Here is a 6,225-nt window from a genome sequence, read left to right as displayed (position 1 = left end):
GGAGGAGTCACAGCTGACTCTGCAATCCCCCTGGGACCCTTGTGAGTACTTTTGCCTCCAGGAGTCTTCACCCAGTCCCGTCGGCCACTTTCCAACTTTAGATGCTTTACAGGGGGTGGACTGGCAGTGCCTTGGCTCCGTGTCACACTGCCTGCCCTGGTGGCCGGTGCACTCCATACACATATAACACGCACCACTGGCACTGGAGTCTTTTTGGCTGAGGCACTACGACAGGACTGATGAATTGGAGGGGTGGGGCTGGGGGCAAAGAGGTCAACGTTGCAGAAGGACAGTTTCTGACGAACACTGGGATGGGTAACTGGAGGGGGTCTGGGAGTGGAGGAAGAGGAGGTGGTTGTAGGAGGTGTCACTTTAGGTGTTTTGGGTGCAGGTACTGGAGGCTGTCGTGAGGTGGATGGATATTGGGTGTGTGGGTGCCCGCGTTTCTGTACTTTGGGAGGGGGCGTCAGACACACTGGGAGAGGACACAGGGGACGTGTAAATGGGAGTGGGGGTGGTGGGTGCAGGTGAGCAGGGTGTGGTGCTGGGTGTTCTGGTGCGAGTCCTAGTGCCTGTAGATGTAGTGCATGCAGGTGAGAGTGTAGACGACACTAGGAGGGATGAGGGAGACGACGAGGAGGGGGACACAGTGGAGGCAGTGGATGTTGTTGTGTCTGCATGTGGGTGATGCTTGTGTGAGTGCCTGTGGGTTGTGTGGTGCCTATGTTTGCCTGAGCTACTTTTGGGTGCTGAGGTGTATGCATGCTTGTCTGATGGTGTGCTTGGGACAGGCTGGGGTACAGGGGATTGGGTCTGGGTGGAGGAAGTTGGAAGGGGGAGGCTAGACACAGGGACAATGGCTGCCATCAGTGCTGAGGCCAGAGATTGCAGGGTTCGATGATGGGCAGTCTGACCAGAATGAATGCCCTCCAGGAATGCATTAGTGTGTTGCAACTCCCTTGCTACACCCTGGATGGCTTTAATCATGGTAGACTGCCCAACAGTGAGTGACCTGAGGAGGTCAATGGCCTCCTCACTGAGGGCAGCAGGGGTGACTGGGGCAGGGCCTGAGGTGCCCCACAGGGGCATCTATAACTGTAGTTGGCCCACTACTGAGGTGGGGTGGAGTGCCACATGCCCTGCATTACGGAGGGGCCTAGCCTACGTATTTCTGCCTGGCCTAGGTACACCCACAGCCCTCCTCCCCCACCCAGACACCTCAACTACGCGCCAAGTCCCCAGAATGAGAGTGTACTCACCCCCTTGTGTCTGCTGTGATGCCCTCAAGTGCCCATCCAACTCCGGGTAGGCCACTGCCAGGATCCGGAACATCAGGGGGGTCATGGTGCGACGGGCACCCCTCCCACATTGGGAGGCCATCCCCAGCTGAGCCTCCGCCGTCTTCTTGCTCCAACGGCGAATGTCCTCCCATCTTTTCCGGCAGTGTGTGCCCCGTCTCTGGTGGACCCCCAGGGTCTGGACTTCCTTGGTGATGGCACGCCAAATGTCCTTCTTCTGGTGGGCGCTGACCTACATGACATGCACAGGGGAAGAAGAGAAGTCATTACCAACTGCACCGTCCATGTGAGTAGCCCCCATCCCTACCCTTGCCATGTGGCACATGCATTCACAGTCCTTCATGTTCCCTGCACTCTGCCCCCTTCCCTCTTACAACCAGCCCTCTCCACCCAGGCATAGCCCATACAACGTGCTCCCTGTGTACTTACCTGTTGGTCTGGAGGACCGTAGAGTAGCGTGTACTGGGGGAGGACCCCATCTACTAGCTTCTCCAACTCCTGAGCAGTGAAGGCAGGGGCCCTTTCCCCAGACGCAGCAGTCATTGTCTCTTCCAGACCGAGGTCACAGCAGCGCTTGCAGTGTAGGTCCTCTCCTGTCGAAGATCAGGTATCGAGTGATTGAACAGATAGAAAATGGCGGTCACGTCCGCGGCGGTCACGTCCGCGGCGGTGCATATCATCACCGCTGGCGCACTTCGTCATTGGCTCCTGGGACCCATAGGGTCCAATGTTAACCAATGCAGCATTGTGCCGCGGTCTACCAACGCCTACCGCGACGGGGTACAACGCCAGCGCAGTGACCTCACATTCCCATTGTCCCAGTTTAGAGGTCAGGCAGCCGCCATTTCATGGGCCCACATGGCTTTATTTACTACTGCGTCACACATAGCTAGGCCTACACTCAACACACATACCGGAAGGGTTTTGTGCTTGGTGTCGTGTTCTGTGCAGCTGTGGGTACATACCTGGGGATTTGTTGACTCTGTGGTCGCTGTTGTCCTTCCGAGGCACCGTCAGCTGGGACATTTGAGAAGATGGCGGAATCCTCCGGTGTACCGACCGCTGGTCGACCTGTTGACAATGGAGGAGCAACATTTAATCACCTACAGGTCTGACCGTGCCACTATCCAGGAACTATGTACCCAGCTGGAGCCAGACCTGATGTCACCAATCCGCCATCCCACTGGAATCCCCCCTGACGTGCAGGTGCTGTCAGTGCTCCATTTCCTTGCTAGTGGGTCTTTTCAGACAACAGTGACCATGGCATCAGGGATGTCCCAGCCTATGTTTTCCAATGTGTTGTCCAGAGTGTTGTCTGCCCTGCTGAAACACGTATGGAGATACATCATTTTCCCTGAGGTGGAGGATTTGCCCACAGTGAAAGGTGACTTCTATGCCCTTGGACATATCCCCAACATCATAGGTGCTATTGATGGGACCTATGTAGCTCTGGTCCCCCCCACAGGAGTGAACAGGTGTACAGGAACCGGAAGAGTTATCATTCGATGAATGTACAGATGGTATGTTTGGCAGACCAGTACATCTCTCAGGTAAATGCTATGTTGCCTGGCTCAGTGCATGATGCTTACATCCTGCGAAATAGCAGCATCCCTTATATGATGGGTCAACTCCAGAGGCACCGTATGTGGCTATTAGGGGACTCTGGTTACCCCAACCTGTCCTGGCTATTGACCCCAGTGAGGAATCCCAGGACCAGGGCGGAGGAACGCTACAATGAGGCCCATGGGCGGACTAGGAGGGTGATCAAACGCACCTTCGGCCTCCTGAAGGCCAGGTTCAGGTGCCTCCATATGGCAGGTGGTTCCCTATTCTACTCACCGAAGAAGGTGTGCCAGATCATCATCGCCTGCTCGATGCTTCACAATCTTGCTTTGCGACGGCAGGTGCCTTTTCTGCAGGAGGATGGTCCAGATGGCGGTGTTGTGGCAGCTGTGGAGCCTGTGGAGCCCGTGGACAGTGATGGTGAGGAGGAAGACATAGACAACAGTCAGTCATACAGCAATATTTCCAGTGACACACAGGTGAGAAAAACATTTTTTCACATTACATTCACTTTCACACTTCTACCTCTATCCTGTCTGTTATTTAATAGCAGTATTTGGTTACTGAGTTGCCCCTTTCCATTACAGTTTCACAGGTGTGTTTACCATCGTGTTTCATCTGCTTGCATCCTTCATGGACTTGTGATGTGTGACACAGGTATGTTGGCTTTACAATTGGGAACGCATTTTGACACTGTCATTGATAATACAAATTGACCAAATCACTGACTGACTCCAGATTGTTTTGTGGCTCAAGGGTGTTTATTTAAGTGCTCTAAAATGGAGGGGGGTTGTAATATGGTGATGGGGGATGGTGGAGGAATGTCCATGGCAGAGTCCAGTCTATTGGTCACACAGGTGCACTGCCCATATGGGCATAGGAAGTGGAGCTGGGGCAGTTGAAGTATGGACAGGTAAACAAAGTGGGACAGTGGGAGGACAATCAGGGTGGTCTCATTTCCTGGCGGGGGTCTTGCCATCTTGCTCTGTCCTGTTCCTGGATCTCAGGGACCGCTTGGGTGGTGGTTGTCCGTCTGCAGGGGTTGGGGTGCTGGTATGGTGGTCCTGTGGCGGGGCGTCCTGCCACTAGCGCCGGCGGAGGTGGTGGGCAGTTCATCATCCATGCTAGTGTCAGGGGCCCCTTGGAGGGCCACGATGTCCGTCATGGTTTTTTGTATGTCCTTTAGCACCCCTATGATGGTGCCCAGGGCGGAGCTGATGGTCCTGAGCTCCTCCCTGAACCCCAAATACTGTTCATCCTGCAGGCGCTGGGTCTCCTGAAACTTGGCCAGGACCGTCGCCATCGTCTCCTTGGAGTGGTGGTATGCTCCCATGATGGAGGAGAGGGCCTCGTGGAGGGTGGGTTCCCTTGGCCTGTCCGCCCCCGGTCGTACAGCAGCCCTCCCAGTTCCCCTGTGTTCCTGTGCCTCCGCCCCCTGGACCGTGTGCTCACTACCACTGCCCCCAGGTCCCTGTTGTTGTTGGGGTCGTGGGTTCTCCTGGGTTCCCTGTAGTGGTGGACACACCACTGATTGACGTGTCCTGGGATGGGCCCGCTGGGTGGGTGCTGTGCTGGTGTTACCAGAGGGTGGAAGGTCGTTGTTGGGCTGTGCCTGTACAAGGGGAACCAACTGTCCCGAGGCCCACGATGGTCTGGGCTGGTCATCAGGATCCAGTAGGGCAGAGCTGCTGTCGTCACTGTGGGCCTCTTCTGTGGGTAGGGTGGAGATGTCTGGACCCTCCTGTGTGGTGACGTTCCTTAGTGGTCCTGCAGGGATACAGGAGCATGATTATTGCATGTGTGTGTAATGGTGTGCAATGGGTGGGTGTTTGTGTACCCCAGTGCAGGCATTCCTGTGTGTGGGTTTGTGTGATGATGGTTAGGGGGTTGTTATGGGTATGTGCAGTGAGCATGCTTTGGTGAGGGGTGACCATGCTAAGTTGTGTCATGCAGGGCTTGGGTTTGGGATGGGGGTTTGTGTTATGAGTACATTAGTGAGGAGTTGGAGTGATAGGGGAGGGGGTGAGGGTAGGGGTGTGTGATAGCATGCAGGTAGGGTGGGGGATATGATAGTTAAGATTTGACTTACCAGTGTCCATTCCTCCACTGACTCCTCCGAGGCCCTCTGGATGCATGATGGTCAAGACTTGCTCCTCCCATGTTGGTAGTTGTGGGGGAGGAGGTGGGGTCCGCCGCCAGTCTGCTGAACCGCAATGTTGTGCCTGGAGACCACTGAACGCACCTTCCCCTGTAGGTCGTTCCACCTTCTTCCTGATGTCCTCCCGATTTCTTGGATGCTGTCCCACTGCGTTGACCCTGTCGACTATTCTTCGCCATAGCTCCATCTTCCTGGCTATGGATGTGTGCTGCACCTGTGAGCCAAATGGCTGTGGCTCTACCCGTAGGATTTCCTCCACCATGCCCCGGAGCTCCTCCTTGGAAAACCAAGGGTGTCTTTGTCGTGACATGGGGTGGTTTGGGTGATGTGTGGGGTGGTCTCAGTGTTGATGTGTGTGGTAATGTGTAGTGGTGTGTGGTGTATTGTGCGTGGAAGTTGTGTGGGTGATGGTGTTGAGTGCCTGTGGATGTTTTGTAATTGTTTGTGGTGTCTCTCTCTGGGCTTCGTTCGGGATTTTGGTTGTAGGGGTTTGTGGGTGATGTGGGTGTGTGTTTTATATTGTGTTGGGTGTGTGGGAGTGGTGTGTGTATGTGTATCAGGTGTGTGTATTTCGAATTGTCCAATGTGGCGGTGTTTTGGAGATGTGTGTTTATTTTGACCGCGGCAGTGTGTACCGCCAATTGAATACCGCGTTTGAAAGACCGCCGCGTGGATTCGTGGGTCGTGATAGCATGGGCATGTTTCTGTTGGCGTGACGGTGGAGGTTTTGTTTTCGCCAATTTTCCACTGACCTTTGGTGTGGCGGACTTGTGTGGGTGTCTGAATTTCGGCGGTTTCCGATATGTGTGTCATAATAGCTGTGGTGGAATTCCGCGCCCGCGGCGGTGTATTGGCTGTCTTCTGCACGGCGGTAAGCGCCTTTTACCGCCAATGTTGTAATGACCCCCTCTGTCTCCTGGCTGATATTGTGGTCCTTCACAATGTTTTTTGTCATAATGTTTTTTATACGTTTGTTTTGGTTTATCAAGATGTTGTTTGATTGGTTTCTGGGTTTGATGGATTTCTTGCATTGTTTCTGACACCGATGGTGTAAGTGAACTTTCTTGTGGAATTGTGGTTGGCAAGGTAGCAGGATGGTAGCCAAATAGACCAAAAAAGGGAGTTGCACCAGTAGAAGTATGATATGAGTTATTGTAGGCCAGTTCAGCTAACCAAAGCATTGATTTCCAAGAATGAAGTGCTTTC

This window comes from Pleurodeles waltl, chromosome 6 (genome assembly GCF_031143425.1).
Source record: "Pleurodeles waltl isolate 20211129_DDA chromosome 6, aPleWal1.hap1.20221129, whole genome shotgun sequence".
In the NCBI taxonomy this organism is placed as follows: Eukaryota; Metazoa; Chordata; class Amphibia; order Caudata; family Salamandridae; genus Pleurodeles; species Pleurodeles waltl.
The sequence above is the reverse complement of the archived record's forward strand: the minus strand, read 5'-3'. Positions refer to the sequence as shown.